The following is a 14,387-nucleotide window of genomic DNA, read 5'->3' as shown; positions in this document are numbered from 1 at the left end:
ATCAATGAAACCAATGTTTTGAAAAAAGAGAATGCTGGGAATATTATCTTTCTTTAAATAAAATTGCCTGCCTCTCTATATCCAACAGATATTGATTGTCCAGAAACAGGACATAACCTTTCTTTCTTTCTCTCTTTCTCTCTTTCGACATACATGTTGCACTAATGATTGCATACCGTGTCCCGATTGGCCACATCCGGTTAACAGATACACTTGTTTTATCTATCTATAAATGCACCAAGTCTCTGTCTGTCTGTACGTCTGTCCGTGTGTAATCCACGTAACTCGAGAACAGTTTGCCCCACCGACTTCATATTCGACAGACGTGTTCCACACCCCCACAAGGAGTACAGTGCCCGGTGTCGTTCCACACCCCCACAGGGAGTACAGTGCCCGGTGTCGTTCCACACCCCCACAGGGAGTACAGTGCCCGGTGTCGTTCCACACCCCCACAAGGAGTACAGTGCCCGGTGTCGTTCCACACCCCCACAAGGAGTACAGTGCCCGGTGTCGTTCCACACCCCCACAGGGAGTACAGTGCCCGGTGTCGTTCCACACCCCCACGGGGAGTGCAGTGCCCGGTTGTCGTTCCACACCCCCACAGGGAGTGCAGTGCCCGGTGTCGTTCCACACCCCCACGGGGAGTACAGTGCCCGGTGTCGTTCCACACCCCCACAGGGAGTGCAGTGCCCGGTGTCGTTCCACACCCCCACGGGGAGTGCAGTGCCCGGTTGTCGTTCCACACCCCCACAGGGAGTGCAGTGCCCGGTGTCGTTCCACACCCCCACGGGGAGTGCAGTGCCCGGTGTCGTTCCACACCCCCACAGGGAGTACAGTGCCCGGTGTCGTTCCACACCCCCACAGGGAGTGCAGTGCCCGGTGTCGTTCCACACCCCCACAGGGAGTGCAGTGCCCGGTGTCGTTCCACACCCCCACAGGGAGTACAGTGCCCGGTGTCGTTCCACACCCCCACAAGGAGTACAGTGCCCGGTGTCGTTCCACACCCCCACAGGGAGTACAGTGCCCGGTGTCGTTCCACACCCCCACAGGGAGTACAGTGCCCGGTGTCGTTCCACACCCCCACAGGGAGTACAGTGCCCGGTGTCGTTCCACACCCCCACAGGGAGTACAGTGCCCGGTGTCGTTCCACACCCCCACAAGGAGTACAGTGCCCGGTGTCGTTCCACACCCCCACAGGGAGTGCAGTGCCCGGTGTCGTTCCACACCCCCACAGGGAGTGCAGTGCCCGGTGTCGTTCCACACCCCCACAGGGAGTACAGTGCCCGGTGTCGTTCCACACCCCCACAGGGAGTACAGTGCCCGGTGTCGTTCCACACCCCCACAAGGAGTACAGTGCCCGGTGTCGTTCCACACCCCCACAGGGAGTACAGTGCCCGGTGTCGTTCTACACCCCACAGGGAGTACAGTGCCCGGTGTCGTTCCACACCCCCACAGGGAGTACAGTGCCCGGTGTCGTTCCACACCCCCACAAGGAGTACAGTGCCCGGTGTCGTTCCACACCCCCACAGGGAGTACAGTGCCCGGTGTCGTTCCACACCCCCACAGGGAGTGCAGTGCCCGGTGTCGTTCCACACCCCCACAGGGAGTGCAGTGCCCGGTGTCGTTCCACACCCCCACAGGGAGTGCAGTGCCCGGTGTCGTTCCACACCCCCACAGGGAGTACAGTGCCCGGTGTCGTTCCACACCCCCACAGGGAGTACAGTGCCCGGTGTCGTTCCACACCCCCACAAGGAGTACAGTGCCCGGTGTCGTTCCACACCCCCACAGGGAGTACAGTGCCCGGTGTCGTTCCACACCCCCACAAGGAGTACAGTGCCCGGTGTCGTTCCACACCCCCACAGGGAGTGCAGTGCCCGGTGTCGTTCCACACCCCCACAAGGAGTACAGTGCCCGGTGTCGTTCCACACCCCCACAGGGAGTGCAGTGCCCGGTGTCGTTCCACACCCCCACAGGGAGTACAGTGCCCGGTGTCGTTCCACACCCCCACAGGGAGTGCAGTGCCCGGTGTCGTTCCACACCCCCACAGGGAGTGCAGTGCCCGGTGTCGTTCCACACCCCCACAGGGAGTGCAGTGCCCGGTGTCGTTCCACACCCCCACAGGGAGGGCAGTTCCCGGCAGCCACGCTACCGGGAACGATATGACACCGGGCGGCAATGCAGGAGTGGACTGGTGGTCCAGCCTGAGACATACCCGTGGACTGGTTGTTGGTGGCCGGTGTAGGATGCATGCCTACACTACCCATGGAATGCTGGGTGACATTCTTGTTGTATCGCGACATATTCCTTGATTTTGTGGATGTAACTTTGCTGCACCTGAACTATTTATGTCCTTGTATGCAAATTCCTCTGTGTGGACATAAATACATTGTTAAAGTGTGTGTGTGTGTGTCTACTGCAGTTTCTGCTGTATGGCTGTATGGAGTCCCAGCCTAATTTAAAAACAAAATATGGGAGGAAAATAACAGCTCTTAATCAATGTTTTAATGAAAAAGTACATATACATTACATCATAAAGTAGATCATCTGTACAGTATAGAGTTAATTACAGTCTGGCCCCTTTTCCACCAGGGTTGAACAGGCCCGGTTCTTAGTCCATGAGCCAGAGCCCCAAAATTGGAACGTTAATTACGAATTGAGTGTGCAAAACCATACGTATATTCAATTGGTTATAGGATCAATATAAGTGAATTAATGTATGATAAGCCTTCCACAGGAGTAGCTTTTTCATATTCACACATTGTTATTTTCACCTACATTATATACAGTAAATGATAAGGTGAATAGGTAAAGATTTAATTAATAGTTATCACCATGAAATGTCCCCAGTTAATTTCTTACACAGAAGACAATGATGTATTGTATTACAAGTTTTCTGAAATTGTATATTTAAATATGCAAATGATGCATTATATAGTCAAATATGCAAAAAATATATAAAATATGAAAAAGCTACTACTGTGGAAGGGTTACCATGTTAATGTACTTATATTGACCCTATGGTTCTGCTGCCCACTCATAATTCATAATTAACGTTCCGATTTTGGAGCTCTGGCTCATGGACTAAGAACCGGGCCGGTTCCAACCCTGGTGGAAAAGAGGCCTCCGTACCTGAGATTAGTAGATACAGTTAGTAAGTTATTCAAATTGGTACTCGACATGCAATCTGAACCTTTTTGGACCATTATTTAACCCCAGGGTTCCGTACCTCCTTTGTTCTCTTTACACCAAATCCCTCCCCCACTAAATTATAGCCGATTTAAAGAACTTCAACCACGAGAGACACCACCGAGCACGCTGAGGCGTGCAAGTTGCCGTCAAATGTTGCGAAGTTCAGTAGTAAATCCGTCCGAGTTGTAACCCAATAGCACAGAATCGTAAATAATGTCAAACCAGATCTCACCCAAACCTTGTGAAAAAGCATGGATTGGCAATTCCGTACGTACAATACTAGTGAAAGCCATGCCTCCGTCGCGGTCACAACAGTAGTCGTGTAATAGGTAGGGATTTGGGTGGTTTTCTAGGCCAATTGCCAATCTGTGCTATTTCACCGTGTTTGGGTTTGATCTGGTTTGACATTATTTACGATTCTGTGCTATTGTGTAACAACTCGGGCAAAATGTTGATTTTAGTTTTAGTCATAGTCTCTTGAATAGTTTTCATTTAGTTTTAGTCACATTTTAGTCACCTGGAATGTTTTAGTGTTAGTCTAGTTTTAGTCGACTAAATATCATAAGATTTTAGTCGACTAAATCTACAGATGATTTTGTCGACTGAAATGTATTTTGGCGGGCCTTGATGCCGTCGTAATGACTGTTCTTACACTTGCTGAAAATAGCCGATCTACAAGCGCACAACGCGTCGCAGAGCTTGTAGATCTGCTATTTTCAGCATGCAACCAAATGCAAAATGACTTATACTGGAAAAAGGTAGTCGACGAACATTTTTCGTCTTTCGTCTAGTCGACGAAATAAACACTGGGTGACAGTCCACTGGAGTCATCGCCTTTTTTGTATCTCAGCAGCACTTGGCTCGTCTCTGTTCCATAGCCGATCTATAATTGCGTTGTGAGCTTACAGGTCGACTAATTTCAGAGAATGTTTGTTCAGCTATTTTCACAGAATGTTCGCCTGCTAGGACAGAGACGCTGCTACAGAGTGAAGGAACGACAGGGCTTGTTAGGGCTCCCGTGAAGTGATCGTCTGCTTGCCAGTCCATAGAGCCCAATGTGAACAAGGGCATTTTGAGTACCCAAATGTTTTAGGTTAGAAATATTGCGTATGGGTCCCCAGCATGTAACAACTGCTGGATGCTAACTTGCATATATGTTGAGTAATTTTCATAATTGGCATATGTGGGGGGGGGGGGGGAAATCATCATGCTTTAACTCATTTTAGGCGGGAACCCGTTGGTGTTTCAAGCATTATGTAATACTTTAGCTACTGAAAAATAGCAGATCTACAAGCTCATAGCTTGTAGGTCTGCTATTTTTGAAATATCGTGAAAATGTGGTGCAAATCATTGAATATATATTTCAGAGCGAACATTTTGAACTAAAATATTGGCTTCTGGGGGGTCCCTGGAACTACATGTTTTGAGATGGGGGTTCGTGGCCCAATAGAGAGAATTCTGGGGGTCCTTGACATGAAAAAGGTTGAGCACCGCTGACATAGAAACATGGGGTTTTCAGAAAAATGTTAGGATTGAGATTAGAAGCCTTTTTTTTAATCGACCTCAGTCCAAAATGGGTTAAGTATAGCATGTGACATGTCAAACTGGGGGTTTTTACTGATTCTGAATCCATTCCAAGCATTCGTTTTGCACAAAAAAACACTCCTTGGGCTAAAAACGGCCATAGCCGTCATCACAAATGTGATGAGGTCAGCAGTGGCAACACTCGCATGACTCAAGTAAGAGATGGTATAAGTAGCCTATGCTTAAATTCATAGTTTCAGATGTTAAAAAAAATCACACCTGTGTGAACTGAGTGGTGCAACTCCCCCTTCCTCCCCCTCTCTCTCTCTCTCTCTCTCTCTGTCTCTCATTAGCAGGCAGCAGTGCAGCACTATCTCTCTCTCTCTGTTTCTGGCACAACAGCACCACTTTTGGTAGTCATTATTGGTACTCGTGCTCATAGTCACATAGTCACATAGTTAGTTAGGTGAACACGGACATTGCTGTTCGTTGGAGTGGTTGCACCACTCAAAAAAAAGAAAAATCTGAGATGATTTGAATCGAATATTTAGGGAAAGTCATGGAAGGGGAACCTTCTGAATGCTTCATGGACAAAGATAATCATCTTAACCGTCTGCCTTATATCTGTAAGAATATGCTGTCGACGCCTCTACATGTTTATCTGTTCATCAGTGTTTGTGGTCACATTTAAAGTCTTCACGTACATTCTGACAGGAAGCTGTTATCACTATCTTCAATCTGACATGGAAACTCCAACTCAACTTGCAGTAAACACTACGTCACATACAGTCCACCTGTCAACCATCTTAACATCATTTACTAAATGTAATATTTAATCACATTGTACCTCTACATATACAACACATACATATATATACATATATATCAACATACATGTTGCACTAATGACCCGTTCTTGCAGCATGTGTGCGTGCGTGCGTGTCACTCTGTGGAGTCAGCTCATCACCATAGCAACCCTTCCTCTTCCTCTGTGGTTAACCTCCTGAATTCAACACACTGAAAACACCCTCTTTAAAATATATATTTATTATTGATGAATTATCAATGAAACCAATGTTTTGAAAAAAGAGAATGCTGGGAATATTATCTTTCTTTAAATAAAATTGCCTGCCTCTCTCTCTCTCTCTCTCTTCATGTTTTTATTTCCTTGATAAGTTTATGAAATCACATCAACATAAAACCCCCACAAGGAGTACAGTGCCCGGTGTCGTTCCACACCCCCACAGGGAGTGCAGTGCCCGGTGTCGTTCCACACCCCCACAAGGAGTACAGTGCCCGGTGTCGTTCCACACCCCCACAAGGAGTACAGTGCCCGGTGTCGTTCCACACCCCTACAGGGAGTGCAGTGCCCGGTGTCGTTCCACACCCCCACAGGGAGGGCAGTTCCCGGCAGCCACGCTACCGGGAACGATATGACACCGGGCGGCAATGCAGGAGTGGACTGGTGGTCCAGCCTGAGACATACCCGTGGACTGGTTGTTGGTGGCCGGTGTAGGATGCATGCCTACACTACCCATGGAATGCTGGGTGACATTCTTGTTGTATCGCGACATATTCCTTGATTTTGTGGATGTAACTTTGCTGCACCTGAACTATTTATGTCCTTGTATGCAAATTCCTCTGTGTGGACATAAATACATTGTTAAAGTGTGTGTGTGTGTGTGTGTGTGTCTACTGCAGTTTCTGCTGTATGGCTGCTGGCTGCTATGTCACAGCCCCAGAGCGGAACTTAATCGAGTCCCAGCCTAATTTAAAAACAAAATATGGGAGGAAAATAACAGCTCTTAATCAATGTTTTAATGAAAAAGTACATATACATTACATCATAAAGTAGATCATCTGTACAGTATAGAGTTAATTACAGTCTGGCCCCTTTTCCACCAGGGTTGAACAGGCCCGGTTCTTAGTCCATGAGCCAGAGCCCCAAAATTGGAACGTTAATTACGAATTGAGTGTGCAAAACCATACGTATATTCAATTGGTTATAGGATCAATATAAGTGAATTAATGTATGATAACCCTTCCACAGGAGTAGCTTTTTCATATTCACACATTGTTATTTTCACCTACATTATATACAGTAAATGATAAGGTGAATAGGTAAAGATTTAATTAATAGTTATCACCATGAAATGTCCCCAGTTAATTTCTTACACAGAAGACAATGATGTATTGTATTACAAGTTTTCTGAAATTGTATATTTAAATATGCAAATGATGCATTATATAGTCAAATATGCAAAAAATATATAAAATATGAAAAAGCTACTACTGTGGAAGGGTTACCATGTTAATGTACTTGACCCTATGGTTCTGCTGCCCACTCATAATTCATAATTAACGTTCCGATTTTGGAGCTCTGGCTCATGGACTAAGAACCGGGCCGGTTCCAACCCTGGTGGAAAAGAGGCCTCCGTACCTGAGATTAGTAGATACAGTTAGTAAGTTATTCAAATTGGTACTCGACATGCAATCTGAACCTTTTTGGACCATTATTTAACCCCAGGGTTCCGTACCTCCTTTGTTCTCTTTACACCAAATCCCTCCCCCACTAAATTATAGCCGATTTAAAGAACTTCAACCACGAGAGACACCACCGAGCACGCTGAGGCGTGCAAGTTGCCGTCAAATGTTGCGAAGTTCAGTAGTAAATCCGTCCGAGTTGTAACCCAATAGCACAGAATCGTAAATAATGTCAAACCAGATCTCACCCAAACCCGGTGAAAAAGCATGGATTGGCAATTCCGTACGTACAATACTAGTGAAAGCCACGCCTCCGTCGCGGTCACAACAGTAGTCGTGTAATAGGTAGGGATTTGGGTGGTTTTCTAGGCCAATTGCCAATCTGTGCTATTTCACCGTGTTTGGGTTTGATCTGGTTTGACATTATTTACTGTGCTATTGTGTAACAACTCGGGCAAAATGTTGATTTTAGTTTTAGTCATAGTCTCTTGAATAGTTTTCATTTAGTTTTAGTCACATTTTAGTCACCTGGAATGTTTTAGTGTTAGTCTAGTTTTAGTCGACTAAATATCATAAGATTTTAGTCGACTAAATCTACAGATGATTTTGTCGACTGAAATGTATTTTGGCGGGCCTTGATGCCGTCGTAATGACTGTTCTTACACTTGCTGAAAATAGCCGATCTACAAGCGCACAACGCGTCGCAGAGCTTGTAGATCTGCTATTTTCAGCATGCAACCAAATGCAAAATGACTTATACTGGAAAAAGGTAGTCGACGAACATTTTTCGTCTTTCGTCTAGTCGACGAAATAAACACTGGGTGACAGTCCACTGGAGTCATCGCCTTTTTTGTATCTCAGCAGCACTTGGCTCGTCTCTGTTCCATAGCCGATCTATAATTGCGTTGTGAGCTTACAGGTCGACTAATTTCAGAGAATGTTTGTTCAGCTATTTTCACAGAATGTTCGCCTGCTAGGACAGAGACGCTGCTACAGAGTGAAGGAACGACAGGGCTTGTTAGGGCTCCCGTGAAGTGATCGTCTGCTTGCCAGTCCATAGAGCCCAATGTGAACAAGGGCATTTTGAGTACCCAAATGTTTTAGGTTAGAAATATTGCGTATGGGTCCCCAGCATGTAACAACTGCTGGATGCTAACTTGCATATATGTTGAGTAATTTTCATAATTGGCATATGTGGGGGGGGGGGGGGGGGGTGGGGGGGGGAATCATCATGCTTTAACTCATTTTAGGCGGGAACCCGTTGGTGTTTCAAGCATTATGTAATACTTTAGCTACTGAAAAATAGCAGATCTACAAGCTCATAGCTTGTAGGTCTGCTATTTTTGAAATATCGTGAAAATGTGGTGCAAATCTTTGAATATATATTTCAGAGCGAACATTTTGAACTAAAATATTGGCTTCTGCGGGGTCCCTGGAACTACATGTTTTGAGATGGGGGTCCGTGGCCCAATAGAGAGAATTCTGCCAACCCTTGACATGAAAAAGGTTGAGCACCGCTGACATAGAAACATGGGGTTTTCAGAAAAATGTTAGGATTTAGATTAGAAGCCTTTTTTTTAATCGACCTCAGTCCAAAATGGGTTAATTATAGCATGTGACATGTCAAACTGGGGGTTTTCTTGATTCTGAATCCATTCCAAGCATTCGTTTTGCACAAAAAAACACTCCTTGGGCTAAAAACGGCCATAGCCGTCATCACAAATGTGATGAGGTCAGCAGTGGCAACACTCGCATGACTCAAGTAAGAGATGGTATAAGTAGCCTATGCTTAAATTCATAGTTTCAGATGTTAAAAAAAATCACACCTGTGTGAACTGAGTGGTGCAACTCCCCCTTCCTCCCCCCCTCTCTCTCTCTCTCTCTCTCTCTCTCTCTCTCTGTCTCTCATTAGCAGGCAGCAGTGCAGCACTATCTCTCTCTCTCTGTTTCTGGCACAACAGCACCACTTTTGGTAGTCATTATTGGTACTCGTGCTCATAGTGACATAGTCACATAGTTAGTTAGGTGAACACGGACATTGCTGTTCGTTGGAGTGGTTGCACCACTCAAAAAAAAGAAAAATCTGAGATGATTTGAATCGAATATTTAGGGAAAGTCATGGAAGGGGAACCTTCTGAAAGCTTCATGGACAAAGATAATCATCTTAACCGTCTGCCCGCCGGAAACGAGGAACACGAGGGTGTGCATCTCACTCATGGGGGGAGACTGAGGGACACACGTGCATCTCACTCATGGGGGGAGACTGAGGGACACACGTGCATCTCACTCATGGGGGGAGACAGAGGGACACACGTGCATCTCACTCATGGGGGGAGACAGAGGGACACACGTGCATCTCACTCATGGGGGGAGACTGAGGGACACACGTGCATCTCACTCATGGGGGGAGACAGAGGGACACACGTGCATCTCACTCATGGGGGGAGACTGAGGGACACACGTGCATCTCACTCATGGGGGGAGACTGAGGGACACACGTGCATCTCACTCATGGGGGGAGACTGAGGGACACACGTGCATCTCACTCATGGGGGGAGACTGAGGGACACACGTGCATCTCACTCATGGGGGGAGACAGAGGGACACACGTGCATCTCACTCATGGGGGGAGACAGAGGGACACACGTGCATCTCACTCATGGGGGGAGACAGAGGGACACACGTGCATCTCACTCATGGGGGGAGACTGAGGGACACACGTGCATCTCACTCATGGGGGGAGACTGAGGGACACACGTGCATCTCACTCATGGGGGGAGACTGAGGGACACACGTGCATCTCACTCATGGGGGGAGACTGAAACCACATTTTTAGAAAGGGAGCTTAGATATGAAATCCACCAATGAAACAAGGGTTGGGGTGCAATCATGTTAGCCTGGTTAATAAACCAGACCGAATCAGCCGTTGGCAAAAAAAAATTGCCTACCAGCGGATTACGGTCTGGCGAGGCTCAGTAGCACGCCTCTTTCCTACAACCGAGAACAGGTCGGACCAATCGGGACACGGTATGCAATATGGGCGGGCTTTGGTACAGTGACGTTCAATGCTTGAGACTTTTGACTGACAGTAGCTCTGACCAATTGCGTCAAAGAGAAAATGTTTGAACCCGCCCCCCGGGAAATGAAATCCAAGTGGAGCCAGCCCAGACTAATATACCGCGACAGTGTTGTGTGATATTAGTCTGGCTTATTAGCCAGGCTACAATCATGTAAGGTCACCTTGCTTTTTTCTGCAATGGAACAATGGTGGATGATTTGAAGCCGGAGGGGCTACACATGCAGTCAGAAGGGGAGAGGGCAGAAGTTGGGCAGTATGCAGTGACAAGGGAAACTAAGCATAATAGCTCACTCCTATTACATGTACTGTATGTTCCTTGGCCTACTGTACAGCAGTCTGCTGAAACCATGTGCCTCTTCCAGTTCTACAAAGCCATCGATCTCTCTGTGCTAAATCTGTTGTTTTCTGGCTTTAATACGTAAATATTGTCACATTGCAATCGTTTACTCACACACCCTTCACCATGCACGCAGCATCTAAATGTACACATGAAACAAACTGTAAACGGCAGATAACAGAGAACATAATAATGATGTATCTCTTGAACGCATGCAGATGATGATTGACCAGCGTATAGAAGGCTTGCAGTATCCCTGTTACTTCTTACCAACAACATATGGAGTGATGTGATACCATGTGGTCTTTGCAATCCATTTTACCAGATGAAAGCTATAAGTCGACCTCCTTTATAAACAGGAATGGCTTTGCAATTCTCTCTCTCTCTCTCCCAATTCTCTCACCACGTACCTCCTAGAAGCTACCTAGCTTGCACCCAGCAGTGCCATGCCTGCTCCATTGGCTGCTAAGACAACGCAAACAAATTGGAGAAATTAATTCCAGCACGGAAGCTTCAAATCCCTGTGCTGGATAAGCTGTTTTTATCTGAAGTGCAGTGTTTGTCCTTCATGAAAATTCATCATCACCCCCCCCCCCCCCCCCACAAGAGTATAGGTGAACTAAGCTGAGATAAACACTCTAATTGGGATGAAAATTGGCGCCATTCATTATGGATGCCGCTCTTCAAAGGCAGTGAAAATCATTGAAATGTACTTTGAACAAGTGGGAACATTGAGCTAAAAGACTAACTGCATAGCGGTAAGACATTTATCCACAACACATTGTGAAAAAGAAAAACATCCATCCAATGCAGGCGGTAACTCACGATGAAGAGAAAAAGAGGAGATTAAATCAGCAAATTGCTTCTCTGTCTCATTGCCTTAATTATCAACTTGATAATGTGTCTAATGAAACACTAATGAACACTAATGAACACTAATGAAACACTAATGAACACTAATGAAACCCTAATGAAACCCTAATGAAACCCTAATGAACACTAATGAACACTAATGGACACTAATGGACACTAATGAACTAATTGAACACTAATGAAACACTAATGAAACACTAATGAACACTAATGAACACTAATGAAACACTAATGAACACTAATGAAACACTAATGAACACTAATGAAACACTAATGAACACTAATGAACACTAATGAAACACTAATGAAACACTAATGAACACTAATGAACACTAATGAAACACTAATGAAACACTAATGAACACTAATGAAACACTAATGAACACTAATGAAACACTAATGAACACTAATGAAACACTAATGAAGACTAATGAAACACTAATGAACACTAATGAACACTAATGAAACACTAATGAACACTAATGAAACACTAATGAACACTAATGAAACAGTGTTATCAGTGTTACCGCCCATGGTCTCGGAGTGATTTTCGTCTTTTTTTTAAATCCTCAAAAATGATGAAAAACGGCATGCTATAGTATGCCGTCCGAGACCATGGGCCTATAGCCCATATTTTCGTCTTTTTTTCAAATTCTCAAAATGGATGAAAAACAACATGCTATAGTATGCCATCCGACACCATATAGGCTATAAATGATGAGACCATGGGCTGTAGTCCATGGTCTCTGAGTTATTTTCGTCTTTTTTTCAAATCCTCAAAAAGCATGAAAAACGGCATGCTATAGTATGCCGTTTTTCTAGCCCATGCTCTCTGAGAACCTCCTCAGCTTTCCATCTCTTTCCAGTGTTATCATGGATGTTAATCAGATAATAGCCTACAGAGGAGAAACAATGATAGAACACAGACAGCCTGGTAGGTAAATGTGTTAAGTGGCTGTCCACATGATCCAGACGTCGGTTCAAATCCCACTCTGGTCATTACTCTGAAACTTTACTTGGAAGAAAGAAGATAAAAGGGCAGGGAAATCTCACTTAGTCAGGCAAAGGTAGTGATGGTGCAGTTGGTAAAGAAAAAGACCTTGAAGTTAAGAAATCACTTTCACCTAGAAGCTCCAATCACACTTTTTATAATTCAGCCTACTGTGGAGACACATGCTGGAACTTTTTACTTTGAAATATTTTGTAGTACTTTGAAAAACGGCATGCTATAGTATGCCGTTTTTTATCATTTGAAAAAAAAGACGAAAATCACTCCAAGACCATGGGCTATAGTCCATGGTCTTGGAGTGATTTCCTTTTTTTTATCCTCAAATTATGAAAAACGGCATGCTATAGTATTCCGCCCAAGACCATGGGCGGTCTCGGAGTGATTTTAGTTTTTTTTCCCGAATCCTCAAAAATGATGAAGAACGGCATGCTATAGTATGCCGTTAGTCCATGGTCTTAGCCCCATACAGCAGTACACTAGTAGTATACTACCAGTTAGTCCATGGTCTTAGCCCCATACAGCAGTACACTAGTAGTATACTACCAGTCCATGGTCTTAGCCCCATACAGCAGTACACTAGTAGTATACTACCAGTCCATGGTCTTAGCCCCATACAGCAGTACATTAGTAGTATACTAACAGTCCATGGTCTTAGCCCCATACAGCAGTACACTAGTAGTATACTACCAGTCCATGGTCTTAGCCCCATACAGCAGTACACTAGTAGTATACTAACAGTCCATGGTCTTAGCCCCATACAGCAGTACACTAGTAGTATACTACCAGTTAGTCCATGGTCTTAGCCCCATACAGCAGTACACTAGTAGTATACTACCAGTCCATGGTCTTAGCCCCATACAGCAGTACACTAGTAGTATACTACCAGTCCATTGTCTTAGGCCCATACAGCAGTACACTAGTAGTATACTACCAGTCCATGGTCTTAGCCCCATACAGCAGTACACCAATACTACCAGTCCATGGTCTTAGGCCCATACAGCAGTACACTAGTAGTATACTACCAGTCCATGGTCTTACCCCCATACAGCAGTACACTAGTAGTATACTACCAGTTAGTCCATGGTCTTAGCCCCATACAGCAGTACACTAGTAGTATACTACCAGTCCATGGTCTTAGCCCCATACAGCAGTACACTAGTAGTATACTACCAGTCCATGGTCTTAGCCCCATACAGCAGTACACTAGTAGTATACTACCAGTCCATGGTCTTAGCCCCATACAGCAGTACACTAGTAGTATACTACCAGTTAGTCCATGGTCTTAGCCCCATACAGCAGTACACTAGTAGTATACTACCAGTCCATGGTCTTAGCCCCATACAGCAGTACACTAGTAGTATACTACCAGTCCATGGTCTTAGCCCCATACAGCAGTACACTAGAAGTATACTACCAGTCCATGGTCTTAGCCCCATACAGCAGTACACCAATACTACCAGTCCATGGTCTTAGCCCCATACAGCAGTACACTAGAAGTATACTACCAGTCCATGGTCTTAGCCCCATACAGCAGTACACTAGTAGTATACTACCAGTCCATGGTCTCAGCCCCATACAGCAGTACACTAGTAGTATACTACCAGTCCATGGTCTTAGCCCCATACAGCAGTACACTAGTAGTATACTACCAGTCCATGGTCTTAGCCCCATACAGCAGTACACTAGTAGTATACTACCAGTCCATGGTCTTAGCCCCATACAGCAGTACACTAGTAGTATACTACCAGTCCATGGTCTTAGCCCCATACAGCAGTACACTAGTAGTATACTACCAGTCCATGGTCTTAGCCCCATACAGCAGTACACTAGTAGTATACTACCAGTCCATGGTCTTAGCCCCATACAGCAGTACACTAGTAGTATACAGTCCA

The 14,387-nt window shown here is 45.4% G+C and overlaps 2 long non-coding RNA genes across 2 annotated transcripts; both read right to left on the bottom strand.

Moving 5' to 3' along the window:
- Positions 1-2,480: 2,480 nt before the first annotated feature.
- Positions 2,481-3,415, bottom strand: LOC306931113. Its single transcript, XR_013790969.1, has 2 exons — positions 3,263-3,415; positions 2,481-3,229 (listed from the first exon to the last, which is right to left on the bottom strand). It is a non-coding gene; the product is annotated as an uncharacterized lncRNA (long non-coding RNA).
- Positions 3,416-6,513: 3,098 nt separating this feature from the next.
- LOC306931149 lies at positions 6,514-9,395 on the bottom strand. The gene is made up of 2 exons (XR_013790979.1): positions 7,287-9,395; positions 6,514-7,253 (listed from the first exon to the last, which is right to left on the bottom strand). It is a non-coding gene; the product is annotated as an uncharacterized lncRNA (long non-coding RNA).
- Between the last annotated feature and the right edge of the window lie 4,992 nt (positions 9,396-14,387).

The sequence above is a fragment of the Electrona antarctica genome, assembly GCF_951216825.1.
Source record: "Electrona antarctica genome assembly, chromosome: 10".
In the NCBI taxonomy this organism is placed as follows: domain Eukaryota; kingdom Metazoa; phylum Chordata; class Actinopteri; order Myctophiformes; family Myctophidae; genus Electrona; species Electrona antarctica.
The sequence above is the reverse complement of the archived record's forward strand: the minus strand, read 5'-3'. Positions and strand labels throughout refer to the sequence as shown.